Source organism: Moschus berezovskii, chromosome 3 (genome assembly GCF_049115385.1).
Source record: "Moschus berezovskii isolate FMDL1 chromosome 3, NW_MosBer_1.0, whole genome shotgun sequence".
In the NCBI taxonomy this organism is placed as follows: Eukaryota; Metazoa; Chordata; class Mammalia; order Artiodactyla; family Moschidae; genus Moschus; species Moschus berezovskii.
This window is the reverse complement of record NC_142462.1, coordinates 122,957,090-122,974,820: the sequence shown is the minus strand read 5'-3', so window position 1 is coordinate 122,974,820 and position 17,731 is coordinate 122,957,090.

Genomic DNA, 17,731 nt, shown 5'->3' with positions numbered 1-17,731 from the left:
GAAGACAAAAAGAAAGACCATGAGAAAATACTTGAGGAGATAATAGTTGAAAACTTCCCTAAAATGGGGAAGGAAATAGTCACCCAAGTCCATGAAAACCAGAGGGTCCCAAACAGGATAAACCCAAGGCAAAACATCCCCAAGACACATATTAATCAAATTAAGAAATATCAAACACAAAGAACAGATATTAAAGCAGCAAGGGAAAAACAACAAATAACACACAAGGGGATTCCCATAAGGATAACAGTTGATCTTTCAATAGAAATTCTTCAGGCCAGAAGGGAATGGCAGGGCATACTTAAAGTGATGAAAGAGAAAAACCTATAGCTCAGATTACTGTACCCAGCAAGGATCTTATTCAAATATGAAGGAGAAATCAAAAGCTTTACAGACAAGCAAAAGCTGAGAGAATTCAGCACCACCAAACCAGCTCTCCAACAAATGCTAAAGGATCTTCTCTAGACAGGAAACACAGAAAGGGTGTATAAACTCAAGCCCAAAACAACAAAGTAAATGGCAACAGGATCATACTTATCAATAATTACCTTAAATGTAAATGGGTTGAATGGTCCAACCAAAAGACAAAGACTGGCTGAAAGGATAAAAAAACAAGACCCTTATATATGTTATCTGCAAGAGATCCACCTCAAAACGAGGGACACATACAGACTGAAAGTGAAGGGCTGGAAAAAATATTCCACGCAAATAGAGACCAAAAGAAAGCAGGAGTAGCAATACTTATATCAGATAAAATAGACTTTAAGATAAAGGCTGTGAAAAGAGACAAAGAAAGACACTACATAATGATCAAAGGATCAATCCAAGAAGAAGATCTAACAATTATAAATATATATGCACCCAACATAGGAGCCCCTTGTACCGCAAGGAGATCCAACCAGTCCATTCTAAGGGAGATCGATCCTGGGTGTTCATTGGAGGGACTGATGCTGAAGCCGAAACTGCAATACTTTGGCCACCTCATGTGACGAGTTGACTCACTAGAAAAGACTCTGATGCTGGGAAAGGTTGGGGGCAGGAGAAGAAGGGGACGACCGAGAATGAGATGGCTGAATGGCATCACCGACTCTGTGGACATGAGTTTCAGTGAACTCTGGGAGTTGGCGATGGACAGGGAGGCCTGGCGTGCTATGATTCATGGGGTCGCGGAGAGTCGGACACGAGTGAGCGACTGAACTGAACTGAACTGAACTGAACATAGGAGCACAGCAATATGTAAGGCAAATGCTAATGAGTATGAAAGAGGAAATTAACAATAACACAATAATAGTGGGAGACTTTAATACCCCACTCACCCCAGTGGATAGATCAACTAAACAGAATATTAACAAGAAAACACAAACTTTAAATGATACAATAGACCAGTTAGACCTAATAGATATCTATAGGACATTTCACCCCAAAACAATGAATTTCACCTTTTTCTCAAGTGCACATGGAATCTTCTCCAGGAGAGATCACATCCTGGGCCATAAATCTAGCCTTGGTAAATTCAAAAAAATTGAAATCTTTCCAAGCATCTTTTCTGACCACAATGCAGTAAGACTAGATCTCAATTACAGGAGAAAAACTACTAAAAATTCCAACATATGAAGGCTGAACAACACACTGCTGAATAGCCAACAAATCACAGAAGAAATCAAAAAAGAAATAAAAATATGCATAGAAACAAATGAAAATGAAAACACAACCCAAAACCTATGGGACACTGTAAAAGCAGTGCTAAGAGGAAGGTTCATAGCAATACAGGCTTACCTCAAGAAACAAGATAAAAGTCAATTAAATAACCTAACTCTACACCTAAAGCAACTAGAAAAGGAAGAAATGAAGAACCCCAGGGTTTATAGAAGGAAAGAAATCTTAAAAATTAGGGCAGAAATAAATGCAAAAGAAACAAAAGAGACTATAGCAAAAATTAACAAAGCCAAAAGCTGGTTCTTTGAGAAAATAAATAAAATTGACAAGCCATTAGCCAGATTCATCAAGAAACAAAGGGAGAAGAGTCAAATCAACAAAATTAGAAATGAAAATGGAGAGATCACAACAGACAACACAGAAATACAAAGGATCATACGAGACTGCTATCAGCAACTATGTGCCAATAAAGTGGACAACTTGGAAGAAATGGACAAATTCTTAGAAAAGTACAACTTTCTAAATCTGAACCAGGAAGAAATAGAAAATCTTAATAGACCCATCACAAGCATGGAAATTGAAACTGTAATCAGAAATCTTCCAGCAAACAAAAGCCCAGGACCAGAGAACTTCACAGCTGAATTCTACCAAAAATTTAGAGAAGAGCTAACACCTATCCTACTCAAACTCTTCCAGAAAATTGCAGAGGAAGGTAAACGTCCAAACTCATTCTATGAGGCCAACATCACCCTAACACCAAAACCAGACAAAGATGCCACAAAAAAGAAAACTACAGGCCAATATCACTGATGAACATAGATGCAAGAATCCTTAACAAAATTCTAGCAAACAGAATCCAACAACATATTAAAAAGATCATGCATCATGACCAAGTGGGCTTTATCCCAGGATGCAAGGATTCTTCAATATCCACAAATCAATCAACGTAATACACCACATTAACAAGTTGAAAGATAAAAACCATATGATTAGCTCAATAGATGCAGAGAAAGCCTTTGACAAAATTCAACATCCATTTATGATAAAAACCCTCCAGAAAGCAGGAATAGAAGGAACATACCTCAACATAATAAAAGCTGTATATGACAAACCCACAGCAAACATTATCCTCAATGGTGAAAAATTGAAAGCATTTCCCCTAAAGTCAGGAACAAGACAAGGGTGCCCACTCTCACCACTACTATTCAACACAGTTTTGAATGTTTTGGCCACAGTAATCAGAGCAGAAAAAGAAATAAAAAGAATCCAGATTGGAAAAGAAGAAGTAAAACTCTCACTGTTTGCAGATGACATGATCCTCTACAAAGAAAACCCTAAAGACACCACCAGAAAATTATTAGAGCTAATCAATGAATATAGTAAAGTTTCAGGATATAAAATTAACACACAGAAATCCCTTGCATTCCTATACACTAACAATGAGAAAACAGAGAAATTAAGGAAACAATCCTATTCATCATTGTAATGAAAAGAATAAAATACTTAGGAATATATCTACTGAAAGAAACAAAAGACCTATATACAGAAAACTATAAAACACCGATGAAAGAAATCAAAGAGAACACAAATAGATGGAGAAATATACCATGTTCGTGGATTGGAAGAATCAATATAGTGAAAATGAGTATACTACCCAAAGCAATCTATAGATTCAATGCAATTCCTATCAAGCTACCAATGGTATTTTTCACAAAGCTAGAACAAATAATCTCACAATTTGTACGGAAATACAAAAAACTTCGACTAGCCAAAGCAATCTTGAGAAAGAAGAATGGAACCAGAGGAATCAATCTGCCTGACTTCAGGCTCTACTACAAAGCCACAGTCATCAAGACAGTATGATACTGGCACAAAGACAAATATAGGTCAATGGAACAAAATAGAATGCCCAGAGATAAATCCACACACCTATGGACATCTTATCTTTGACAAAGGAGACGAGAATATACAATGGAGAGAAGACAATCTCTTTAACAAGTGGTGCTGGGAAAACTGGTCAACCACTTGTAAAAGAATGAAACTAGAACACTTTCTAACACCATAGACAAAAATAAACTCAAAATGGATTAAAGATCTAAATGTAAGATCAGAAACTATAAAACTCCTAGAGGAAAACATAGGCAAAACACTCTCCAACATAAATCACAGCAGGATCTTCTATGACCCACCTCCCAGAGTATAGGAAATAAAAGCAAAAATAAACAATGGGACCTAATTAAACTTAGAAGCTTTTTCACAACAAAGGAAACTATAAGCAAAGTGAAAAGACAGCCTTCAGAATGGGAGAAAATAATAGCAAGGAAACAACTGACAAAGAATTAATCTCAAAAATATAAAAGCAACTTCTGCAGCTCAATTCCAGAAAAATAAAGGATCCAATAAAAAAATGAGCCAAAGAACTAAACAGACATTTCTCCAAAGAAGACACACAGTTGGCTAACAAACACGTGAAAAAATGCTCAACATCCCTCATAATCAGATAAATGCAAGTCAAAACTACAATGAGATACCATTGCCTGCCAGTCAGAATGGCTGCTATCCAAAAGTCTACAAGCAATAAATGCTGAAGAGGATATGGAGGAAAGGGAACCCTCTTACACTGTTGGTGGGAATGCAAACTAGTACAGCCACTGTGGAGAACAATGTGGAGATTTCTTAAAAAACTGGAAATAGAACTGCCATGTGACCCCGAAATCCCACTGCTGGGCATACACACCGAGGAAACCAGAATTGAAAGAGACATGTGTACCCCAATGTTCATCACAGCACTGTTTATAATAGCCAGGTCATGGAAGCAACCTAGGTGTCCATCAGCAGATGAATGGATAAGAAAGCTGTGGTACATATACACAATGGAGTATTACTCAGCAATTAAAAAGAATACACTTGAATCAGTTCTAATGAGGTGGATGAAACTGGAGCCTATTATACAGAGTGAAGTAAGCCAGAAAGAAAAGCACCAATACCATATACTAATGCATATATATGAAATTTAGAAAGAGGGTAACGATAACCCTATATGTGAGACAGCAAAAGAAAGACAGATGTATAGAACAGTATTTTGGACTCTGTGGGAGAGGGTGAGGGTGGGTTGATTTGGGAGAATGGCATTGAAACATGTATGTTACCATATGTGAAACAGACCTCCAGTCCAGGTTTGATGCATGAGACAGGGTGCTCAGGGCTGGTGCACTGGGATGACCCTGAGGGACGGGATGGGGAGGGAGGTAGGAGTGGGGTTCAGGATGGGGAACACATGTACACCCATGGAGGGATTCATGTCAATGTACAGCAAAACCACTACAATATTGTAATTAGCCTCCAATTAAAACAAATAAGTTTATATTATGAAAAATAAAAATAAACACATAAAAAAAGAAAAGACAAGGTGAGGGAAGAGCTTTGTGGGGTGTGTGATCAGCTCATGGGTGTTCTTTTGGTTGGTTGGTTGTTGATCATCAACCTTCTGGTTCCATCCTGTCTGGGGTTTTCATGACTGTGGGCCGCATAGAGTTCACTTCTTCCACCTGGGGGAAGTTTCAGTATCTATGAAACTGCTCAAAGGACATGGCTCAGAATACTATCTATAGTTCCTGTGGAAGAACTAAAGATCCTTGACTTTGTGAAAGTCACTTAGTCGTGTCTGACCCTTTGCGACCACATGGACTGTAGCCCACCAGGCCCCTCTGTCCCTGGAATTTCCCAGGCAAGAATACTGGAGTGGGTTGCCATTTCCTTCTCCATCCTTGACTTTGTTTAATGGCTAAAGTATTAATATTTTGTCTTGCTTGACTGTTTCCCTTTCTGCATTTTCCCACCTCTCTAAGTTTAGCCTTTGACTGAAGTTTTTTTCTATAGACAAAAAGCAGGTGAAGGACCTGAGTGGTGAATGATGATTTACTCTGGGAACGTCTTATAGTGTCCTGCAAGGTTACAATAGTGAGTTTTTCTTCTAGTTCAGATCTTGTTTTATTGCTCTTCAAAGTTCTGCACTTCCCTCCAGTGAGTTCCTTCTTGATCACGTGGCCTCCCTCTTAGCAAAGTATCTTCACTAGCCTGTCCTTATGACAAACATTTTCTTGCTTTTCCTCGTAGTTTTAACACTTATGTCTGTTGCTCTATGTAATATATATATTTGTTTTAACTTCATCCATTATTAAGCTTGACAAGGTACTTCCCAGGTGGCGCTAGAGGTAAAGAACTCGCTTCCCAATGTATGAGACATAAGAGACGCAGGTTTGATCCCTGGGTTTGGAAGATCCCCTGGAGGAGGGTACAGCCACCCACTTCAGTATTCTTGCCTGGAGAATTCCATGGACAGAGGAGCCTGATGGGCTACAGTCCTTAGCAAGGCACAGTCAGACAGGAACTTAGCATGTACACATACAAGCTTGACAAAATTGGATTCAGGCTGTCTATTCTGTTAGGAATTTCTACTTTAGTTTACTCATGTTGGTGCCAGTAAGCTGTATTTTGTTCATTTTACTGCTGTGTATTATTCCATTATATAAGTATTCTATAGTTTGTTTTTTTTATCTACTATTTATGGATATTTGGGTTGTTTCTAGCTTTTTACTCTTCTGAGCTTCCTTATAAAAATATGCTCAAGCATTTATTCATGTATGAGTTTCTCTAGAGCTACTGCCTTTAAACATTTTTGTTTGTGTATTCAGTAAAAGAATTTTTTGAATCTCTGTGTTCCCTTGAGAATTTTAAACTGAACTTAAAATGTTTTTCACATGAATGTTTGCAAAGAATGAAATTTCTAACACATTATAGACGCTAACATTTAAAAATAAATTGCTACTTTTCTTAAAAAATAATATAAATAATATAGAAGTTAGCTATCAACAGTAAACTGTTTAAAAAATACATTTATACTTGGTCCTTTTTCTCCTTGACTGTCCATTTACATCTTCCACAGACTTGTATCTTATTATAATGGGTTTTTCTGTTGGAAGATCTCCATCAACCTTGTGTGTATTTCTGCCACAAAATATATGTGAGAATTGAAAAAATTGTACGACTGTAAAACTTCCCTTCTGTATTTAAGTATTATTAGTACACAGTTGATCAAGCATATATATATATATATATACATTATATATATAACATTTATAAACAGTACACATATCACAACATTTGTAAAATAGTAACTGAAAAAGTAAACTTTTTAATTCTAAAGACGCATCTCATCTCTCAGAATCAATGAGACTTTCCCCCATTTATTTCATAAACGCATGCATGACTATTATTCTCTGGTAGAATGAGACAATGTTTAGATCAATTCAACTCCTATTTTTTGTTTTAATCAGTGAAGGCACTGAGAAACCTTCTTCACATAAATAAATAATAAGGAACAAAAGCAATTTTTAATGACAATACCATTCAATTCTCTGAACTCCTTTTAAGAAAAATGCCAAAAAACCCACATAGTGATCTACCATTAATTTTTAATTGTGTATTAATGGATAATCTGCCTTTGGTTTTTGTTGAAAATAAAATAGTGTAAACTGCTTGACTTGCAAAAGGAGTTATTAGTCAGTTATTTGAGACATTGGATTTTGCAACATTGGGGAAGTGAATCAAAAAAGCTTTACCAAGACCTATCAAGTGACTATATTATATCTCTTACTCTTCAGGTTGAAAGGTATCCATTTAACTGGATATATCTTAAACATTTTGAAAGAATTGAAATATTATAAGCTTTGATAAATCTTTATCAATGTGCATTTTTTATCTTCCAGTTTCACTGAGATATAATTAACATATAGTGCTATGTAAGTTTTAGTTGTAGAGCATAATGATTTGACTTATATACATCATGAAATGATTATTACAGTAAGTTTAGTAAATATTCATTATCTCACATAAATACAAAATTAAAGAAATAGGAAAAATAATTTTTCCTCTTAGGATTTACTCTCTAAACAACTTTCATGTATAATATACAGCCGTGTTAATTATATTTACCGTGTTCTGCCAGACATCCCCAGTACTAATTTATCTTATAACTGGAAGTTTGTGTCTTTTAATGGCCTTCGCCCAATTTCGCCTTCCCCACTCCCTGTATCTGGTAACCACAGATCTGATCTCTTTTTCCATGAGTTTTTTGGTTTGTTTTTGAAGTATAAGTGACCTACTAAAGGAAAGTTATGACCAACCTAGATAGCATATTAAAAAGCAGAGACATTACTTTGCCAACAAAGATCCTTCTAGTCAAGGCTATGGTTTTTCCAGTGGTCATGTATTGATGTGAGAGTTGGATTGTGAAGAAAGCTGATCGCCAAAGAATTGATGCTTTTGAACTGTGGTGCTGGAGAAGACTCTTGAGAGTCCCTTGGACTGCAAGGAGATCCAACCAGTCCATTCTAAAGGAGATCAGTCCTGGGTGTCCATTGGAAGGACTGATGCTAAAGCTGAAACTCCAATACTTTGGCCACCTCATGCGAAGAGTTGACTCACTGGAAAAGACTCTGATGCTGGGAGGGATTAGGGGCAGTAGGAGAAGGGGACGACAGAGAATGAGTTGGCTGGATGGCATCACTGACTTGATGGACATGAGTTTGAGTGAACTTCGGGAGTTGGTGATGGACAGGGAGGCCTGGCGTGCTGTGATTCATGGGGTTGCAAAGAGTCGGACACGACTGAGCGACTGAACTGAAACTTCGTAAGTTCCTGTTGTACAACATAGTGACTTAATATTTTGATACATTCCAAAATGATCACCATGATAAGTCTAGTTATTACTTACTATTACTTGTCACCATACAAACATATTACATAGTTATTGACTATTTCCCCCACATTGTACATTTTCTACCCATGACTTATTTATTTTGCATCTGGAAGTTTATAACTCTTAATTTCTCTCACCTATTTCTTTTCCTCCTCTCACCTTATTCCCCTCTGGCAACGACCTGTTTTCTGTCTCTATAACTCTGTTTCTATTTTGTTATGTTTGTTCATTTGCTTTGTTTTTAAAGATTTCACATAAAAGTGACATCATACAGCATTTGTCTTTCTCTGTTTAACTTATTTCATTAGGCCAATATCCTCTCGGTCCATGTGTGCTGCTGTAAATGGCGAGATTTCATTCTTTTTGTGGCTGAGTAATATTCTGTTTCATATCTATCTATCTATCTACCTCTAAGTGCCTATCAGTGGATGAACAGATAAAGATTGCTTCCATATCTTGGCTATTGTAAATAAGGCTGTGCTGTACATAGGGGTGTACGTATCTTTTCTAATTAGTGTTTTTGTTTTCTTCAGATATATACTTAGGAGTGGAATTGTTGGATCAAGTGGTAGTTCTATTTTTAATTTTTTGAGGCATCTTCATACTGTTTTCCATTCAGTTCAGTTCAGTTGCTCAGTCGTGTCTGACTTTTTACAACTCCATGGACTGCAGCATGCCAGGCCTCCCTGTCCATCACCAACTCCTGGAGCTTACACAAACTCATGTCCATTGAGTCAGTGATGCCATCCAACCACTTCATCCTTTGTCGTCCCCTTCTCCTCCTGCCCTCAATCTTTCCCAGCATCAGGGTCTTCATCAGGTGGCCAAAGTATTGGAGTTTAAGCTTCAACATCAATCCTTCCAATGAACACTCAGGACTGATCTCTTTTAGGATGGACTGGTTGGATCTCCTTTCAGTCCAAGGGACTCTCAAGAGTCTTCTCCAACACCACAGTTCAAAAGCATCAATTCTTCGGCGCTCAGCTTCCTTTATAGTCCAACTCTCACATCTATACATGACTACTGGAAAAACCATAGCCTTGACTAGATGGACCTTTCTTGGCAAAATAATGTCTCTGCTTTTTAATATGCTGTCTAGGTTGGTCATAACTTTCCTTCTAAGGAGTAAGCGTCTTAATTTCATGGCTGCAATCACCATCCACAATGATTTTGGAGCCCCCCAAAATAAAGTCACCCACTGTTTCCACTGTTTCCCCATCTATTTCCCATGAAGTGATGGGACTGGATGCCATGATCTTAGTTTTCTTAATGTTGAGCTTTAAGCCAACTTTTTCACTCTCCTCATTCACTTTCATCAAGAGGCTCTTTAGTTCTTCACTTTCTGCCATAAGGGTGGTGTCATCTGCATATCTGAGGTTATTGATATTTCTCCTGGCAATCTTGATTCCAGCTTATGCTTCATCCAGCCCAGCGTTTCTCATGATGTACTCTGCATATAAGTTAAATAAGCAGGATGACAATATACAACCTTGACGTACTCCTTTTCCTATTTGGAACTAATCTGTTGTTCCACGTCCAGTTCTAACTGTTGCTTCCTGATCTGAATATAGGTTTCTCAAGAGGCAGGTCAGGTGGTTTGGTATTCCCATCTCTTGAAGAGTTTTCCGCAGTTTATTGTGATCCACACAGTCAAAGGCTTTGGCATAGTCAATAAAGCAGAAATAGACGTTCTCCGGAACTCTCTTGATTTTTCTATGATCCAGAGGATATTGGCAATTTGATCTCTGGTTCCTTTGCCTTTTCTAAAACCAGCTTGAACATTTGGACGTTCACGGTTCACGTATTGCTGAAGCCTGGCTTGGAGAATTTTGAGCCTTACTTAACTAGCGTGTGAATTGTGCAGTAGTTTGAGCACTCTTGGCATTGCCTTTCTTTGGGATTGGAATGAAAACTGACCTTTTCCAGTCCTGTGTCCCCTGCTGAGCTTTCCAAATTTGCTGGCATGTTGAGTGCAGCATTTTCACAGCATCATCTTTCAGGATTTGAAATAGCTCAGTTGGAATTCTATCACCTCCACTAGCTTTGTTCATAGTCATGTTTCCTAAGGCCCACTTGACCTTGCAGTTCAGGATGTCTGGCTCTAGGTCAGTGATCACACCATCATAGTTATCTGGGTCATGAAGATCTCTTTTGTATAGTTCTTCTGTATTCTTGCCACCTCTTCTTAATATCTTCTGCTTCTGTTAGGTCCATACCATTTTTGTCCTTTATTGAGCCCATCTTTGCATGAAAAGTTCCCTTGGTATCTCTAATTTTCCGTTTTCTCTAGTCTTTCCCATTCTATTGTTTTCCTCTATTTCTTTGCATCAATCACTGAAGAAGGCTTTCTTATCTCTCTTTGCTGTTCTTTGGAACTCTGCGTTCAAATAAGTATATCTTTCTTTTTCTCCTTTGCCTTTAGCTTCTCTTCTTTTCTCAGCTATTTGTAAGGCCTCCTTAGACAAACATGTTGCCTTTCTTTTTCTTAGGGATGGTCTGGATCACTGCCTCCTGTACAATGTTATGAACATCCATCCATAGTTCTTCAGGCACTCTGTCTATCAGGTCTAATCCCTTGGATTTGTTTGTCACTTCCACTGTATAATTGTAAGAGATTTGATTTAGGTTGTACCTGAATGGTCTAGTGGCTTTCCCTGCTTTCTTCAACTTAAGTCTGAATTTTGCAATAAGGAGTTCATGATCTGAGACACAGTCAGCTCCCAGTCTTGTTTTTGCTGACTGTGTAGATCTTCTTCATCTTTGCCTGCAAAGAATAGAATCAGTCTGATTTCAGTATTGACCATCTGGTGATGTTCATGTGTAGAGTCTTGTGTTGTCAGAAGAGGATATTTGTGTTCTCTTAGTAAAAATCTGTTAGCCTTTGCCCTGCTTCATTTTGTACTCCAAGGCCAAATTTCCCTTTACTCCAGGTATCTCTTGACTTCCTACTTTTTCATTCTAGTCCTCTATGATGAAAAGGACATCTTTTAGGGTTTTAGTTCTAGAAGGTCCTGTAGGTCTTCATAGAACTCTTCAACTTCAGCTTCTTCAGCAGTACTGGTTGGGGCATAGACTTGGGTTACTGTGATACTGAATGGTTTAACTTGGAAATGAACTGAGATCATTCTGTTGTTTTTGAGATTGCACCCAATTACTGCACTTGGGACTCTTTTGTTGACTGTGATGGCTACTCGATTTATTCTAAGGGATTCTTGCTTACAGTAGTAGATATAATGGTCATCTGAATTAAATTTTCCCATTCCAGTCCATTTTAGTTCACTGATTTCTAAAATGTCTATGTTCACTTTTGTCATCTCCTGTTTGACCACTTCCAATTTGCCTTGATTCATGGACCTAACATTCCAAGTTCCTACACAATGTTGTCTTTTACAGTATTGGACTTCCATCACCAGTCACATCCACAACTGGGTGTTGGGTTTGCTTTGACTCCATCTCTTCATTCTGAAGCTATTCCTTCACACTTCTCCAGTAGCATATTGGCCTATGAATATCTACAAATGTGTCGTGATGTGTTTCCACCATTATAACATCAGACAGAATGGTGTCACTGACCTAAAAATACTCTGTGCTCCACCTATTCATCCATGTCTCCAAACCCTGGAACCACTGATCTTTTACTCTCCTCATGGTTTTGCCTTTTCCGGAACGTCAGAATTGGAATCATACAGTACACAGCCTTTTCAGATGGTGTCCTTTACCTAGTAATGATAGCTTGTGGTGAATGGTGTCTGATGTGTGATCTCCAAAGAAGATTTAGCTTTGGAACCAAGAACTAGGTTTGATCACTCCAGAGCTTTTGTGTAGCAGAGTTTTATTAAAGTGAAAAGGGACAGAGAAAACTTCTGACCTAGACATCAGAAGGGGGGCAGAGAGTGACCCCCTCGCTAGTCTTAGAAAAGGGAGTTATATGCCTTTTCAATTGGATCGTTTTCACTATCATTATTTGGAATTCTTTATCAGGTAGGCTCCCTATATCTTCCTCTTTTGTTTGGGTTGGTGGGCATTTATCCTTTTCCTTTATTTACTGGGTATTTCTCTGCCTCTTCATTTTGCTTATATTGCTGTGTTTGGGGTGGCCTTTCCGTCTTCTGGCAGTTTGTGGAGTTCTCTTTATTGTGGAGTTTCCTCACTGAGGGTGAGGTTGGACGGGTGGCTTGTCAAGGTTCCCTGGTTAGGGAAGCTTGTGTCGGTGTTCTGGTGGGTGGAGCTGGATTTCTTCTCTCTGGAGTGCAATGAAGTGACCAGTAATGAGTTATGAGATGTCAGTGGGTTTGGAGTGACTTTGGGCAGCCTGTATATTGAAGCTCAGGGTTATTTTCCTGTGTTGCTGGAGAATTTGCGTAGTATGTCTTGCTCTGGAACTTGTTGACCCTTGGGTGGTGCTTGGTTTTAGTGTAGATATGGAGGTGTTTGATGAGCTCCTATCAATTAATGTTCTCTGGATTCAGGAGTTCTCTGGTGTTCTCAGGATTTGGACTTAAGTTTCCTGCCTCTGGTTTTCAGTCTTATTTTGCAGTAGCCTCAAGACTTCTCCATCTGTCACTTCCAAGGTGGTTCCCTCTGTTTTAGCTTCTTCTGTTTGCTGGTCTCTTCAGTGTCTAATTTCCACCCTGACACTAAGGGGCAGTGGTGGACACTTTTTAAGGCTCACTTGTTCAGTCATGCTGTAGGGAGGGAGGAACACTGCAGACAAATATCACTGGCGTCTGTGGGGAGTGCTCGCAGTGTCTCGGCCACAGTGGGTCTGCCATTGCTCACGGTGTGTGTGCTGTCCCAGTCTACCCTGCACAGGCTCTAGGTTGCTCTGCTGGGAACTGTCTGAGGCCGGTGCTGGGTTGCATGCACATCCCAGGTCTAAGCCTCTCAGGTTCGGGTACTCGGGTACTCCACAAAGGCGCAGATTTGGTTGGGCCTGCGTTCTGTGCCCTTCTCCAGTCGGAGCAGCTCAGGTGACCAGTTGTTTGGCGAGCACAGTTGCTGCAACTTATCGCCTCCCTGGTCCCTGCCGCTCGGTTTTCTGGATGTACAACTGGTGCACCTTCTCAGGCGGATGTCAACCAGCCAGAAACCCAAGAAGTCTTGGTTAGCAATGAAGCCTGATTGCAGTTTGGTATTGGATGCCTCTCTGGGGCCGCGATTGCCCCTTTCTGGCTCTGGCTGCCCTCCCTTGCCTGTCTCGGTGGGGGATGGGGCATGAGCCATCCACAGCCGGCTAGCTCTGCTCAGTCCTTTGTTCTGTGAGTGGGTCTGGCGGAGTCTTAGGTTAGGGCTTTTTGCCTTTTCACAGGGTAGCTATCCCACAGTCTGCTTTGCTATCTCCAGTTAGCTCTCTCAGATTGCCCTCACAGCATTCAGGCCCGGCCCTCACTGTAAGCAATGCAGCCGGTGCCTCCCTGCCCAGCCACTGCTTGCTAGTGGTGGATGTGGCGGATGCTTCTCTGCTGGGAGTTACTGTTGGGCTCATAATCTGTGGGTTTTAATTATTTGTTTCTTTTTCCTCCCAGTTATGTTGCCCTCTGAGGTTCCAAGGCTCACCACAGACTCACCAGTGAGAGTGTTTCCTGGTGTTTGGAAACGTCTCTCTTTTTTAAGCCTCCCTTCCCAGGACGGAGCTCTGTCCCTACCTCTTTTGTCTCTCTTTTTATCTTTTATGTTTTTTCCTACCTCCTTTTGAAGACAATGGGCTGCTTTTTTGTGTGCCTGATGTCCTCTGCTGGCATTCAGAAGTTGTTTTGTGGAATTTACTCAGTGTTCAAATGTTCTTTTGATGAATTTGTGGGGGAGAAAGTGGTCTCCTTGTCCTATTCCTCCGCCATCTTCCCCATTATCTGCTTTTTCAATTGATTATTACAATAAATCAAAATAATGTCTCAAGGTTGTGAGGATCTTACCAGACCTGCTCCCATAATATACATTTTAAATAATAGGATTAGTCAGAATATTTTCAAGAAGGAGAAACTGTCCTCAAGCAGGATCATTGTCATTATATTATCCTTACTAAGGAATGTAGAAAAAAAAAGGTTGTTCTTTCCTCCTCCTTGAGAATTCCAGACTCATATCTCCTCCTTGAGAGGCCCAGACCCCTTTCTCCTCCTCAGGGACCCTGGACTCCTTATCAACCTACCTTGAAATTGACTTTCTCATTCCCCCCTTTTCTTTTAGGAGAATATGGCTGCCAAGGGAAAAGGGGCATCACTCATTCTGTAACTACTTCCTGCTGGCCAGGGGCACAGGCCCTAAATTGCTGAGGCAGCATATTCTTCTAACCCCCGTATTAAGGGTCTCTGGTCCAGGGGCCCCAAGTAATAGTTGGAGGAGGTTGTGGCACTCATAGGAGCCTGGACAGCAATTTATAACTTAAAAGCTTTCAGATGGTTAGAAATAAATCCAGTAACACAGTTACAGATGCAGGGAGCAAACAGGAAAAACGGAACAATTAGAACTATTATGATTAAGATAGTTCTCCACCATGGAGAGCTAGTTAACATTTTACAAAGTGAGGTGACTGAGGCTTTATGAGTATCCATAGCCTGAATCATCTTGTTCATGTGTTTAATAAAGTAACATTAATACTCGTATCTGGTACATATTTACAACATTGGGTATGAATAATGGCACAAGTTCCTCTTGTGAAGCAGTTAGAATATCTAAGGCCAATCTGTTGTTAAAACCACCTTTCTAATTTGTATTTGTTCAGCATTAAGGGCTGAAAGCTAGTCAGAGCATCATCTTGTAGCATAACATCTGTAGGCCCCAGAGAGAGAATGAATATTATACTTGGATAATCATACCAGTGAAATACATTATCTTGCCCAATGAGTTCTAAGGTGTGGCATATTAGTAGACTTCTCTGGAAGTTCTGAAAATATGAAGCCAAGAGTAAAAATGAGACCTAGGGTGCACCTTCCTATCCAGCCAGGGGGAAACCACACCCATAGGTAAGAGCAATATATCCAGTAAGTCCCGTTTGGAGCAAACCAGCATGACTGAGGGATCCAGTCCCAATCAGTTTCTGGCCAGGCCAAAAGGAGGACCTGAACTGGGATTGGAAAGCACAGGAACGATTACACTGCGTATTTCTTGAGGTAAAAAATTCCTAATTTTTCCAATCATTATAATTAAGTTGTTGGCTAACTTCTGGAGATGGCTCTATTTGTTCCCAGCATATGGGAGCATTAGATAGTAGGCTTCCCTTTTCAGGAGTTAACCATATGACCTCATCCCATATCTGATAAATATCAGGTAGGAAACCACCAGATCTAGACCTATTTACCTTCTTATATGCAGCAAAATAGTCATTAAACCAAGATAATGTATGATCAAAGTTGAAAGTCACATTATGTCCATAGTTAAGGTACAACATGTTATACCAGTCCATCTTAGGATTGTTAGATGTAATCAGATCAAGAAGAGGTATTCACAGAGCTGAAGAAAGTCCTTTCCTTAAAGCAGAGAAAGCCACCGTGTTAAGCCTTCAATTGATGAGAAGTGGCATGCTCCGCAGATCTAGCAATTAGACCAATTGTGGAATGCAGCTTAGGAATGAGTTCAGGACATGAAGGTGTTGTCTTGAGAGTCAAATGGCAGACTCAGGACTTTTGGAGTCAACAGAAGCAAGCCCACATAGATTCTCAGGCCCATCTCAGTTCCTGGCTCAAACAGTAGTTTGTTTGACTCAAAGGCTGGGTCAGGAGTTAATCTCTCAGTAATGTCTGTTGAAAAGCTGAAAGCTGAGTCACATAGCTAATTAATTCTAAGGCTTTAGGACCTTTGACAATATCTGTGCACAAAAACAGTCTGCCATAGAGACATTCCCTTCTTTGGGCGGGGGGTGCAGTTTGAGCCCTCATTAAAGCTATGGGTAAAACTTTAAACCAACTGTCTTGTGTTTCTTGAGTTAGCTTACATGGATGTCTTTTAATAACATCATTAGTCTTTTCAACCTTTTCTGAAGATTGGGGTCTCCAGGAACAGTGTAAGTGATACACTATTCCTAGAGCTTTTGACACCCCTTGAGTATAGCGGCTTTAAAGGCCGAGACATTGTTGTTCCAGTTAACTATTGTTGCTCCAAGAGTTAAACTCTAAACTTTAGAGTTTAAGATCACACTTACATCATGAGAAGTCAGTACAGTAAGATTTTGTCCATTCCTTAACCTCGGGCTTTAGTGGATACTGCTTTTGATGTGAAAATAGGTGAGGGTCTTTGAGCTTGACTGAAAACAGGAACAGCACTTTTGTTCAACCACAGTTTTTTCATCAACCCACACTCTAGGATTTACATTTTGTTCAGTTAAAAAGGGCGTATTCCATATTTGTGAAAACAGAGGCCTGGACCTTGTTCAGTATATCTCTCCCCAGAAGGGGTGAGAGAGAATCTGGCACGATCAGAAACTTGTGAGAAAACATCATAAAGTCCCAGTTGCAGCTTAAAGGATGACTGAAATAATAGCGTTAGGCTTGTTCTGACGGCCCCATTATGGTAGTGGATAGGGAGGAAAGTGGACCAGGGGCCTCAGTGAGCACAGAGAAAGTTCAGTTCAGTTCAGTCGCTCAGTCGTGCCCGACTCTGCGACCCCATGAATCACAGCACACCAGGCCTCCCTGTCCATCACCAACTCCCAGAGTTCACTCAAACTCATGTCCATCGAGTCAATGATGCCATCCAGCCATCTCATTCTCTGTCATCCCCTTCTCCTCCCGCCCCCAATCCTTCCCAGCATTAGAGTCTTTTCCAGTGAGTCAACTCGTCGCATGAGGTGGCCAAAGTATTGGAGTTTCAGCTTTAGCATCAGTCCTTCCAAACACCCAGGATTGATCTCCTTTAGAATAGACTGGTTGGATCTCCTTGCAATCCAAGGGACTCTCAAGCATCTTCTCCAGCACCACAGTTCAAAAGCATCCATTCTTCGGTGATCAGCTTTCTTCACAGTCCAACTCTCACATCCATACATGACCACTGGAAAAACCACAGCCTTGACTAGACAGACCTTGGTTGGCAAAGTAATGTCTCTGCTTTTTAATATCCTATCTAGGTTGGTCATAACTTTCCTTGCAAGGAGTAAGCGTCTTTTAATTTCATGGCTGCAGTCAGCATCCTCAGTGATTTTGGAGCCCAAAAAAATAGAGTCTGACACTGTTTCCCCATCTATTTCCCATGAAATGATGGGACCGGATGCCATGATCTTCGTTTTCTGAATGTCGAGCTTCAAGCCAACCTTTTCACTCTCCTCTTTCACTTTCATCAAGAGGCTTTTGAGTTTCTCTTCACTTTCTGCCATAAGGGTGGTGTCAT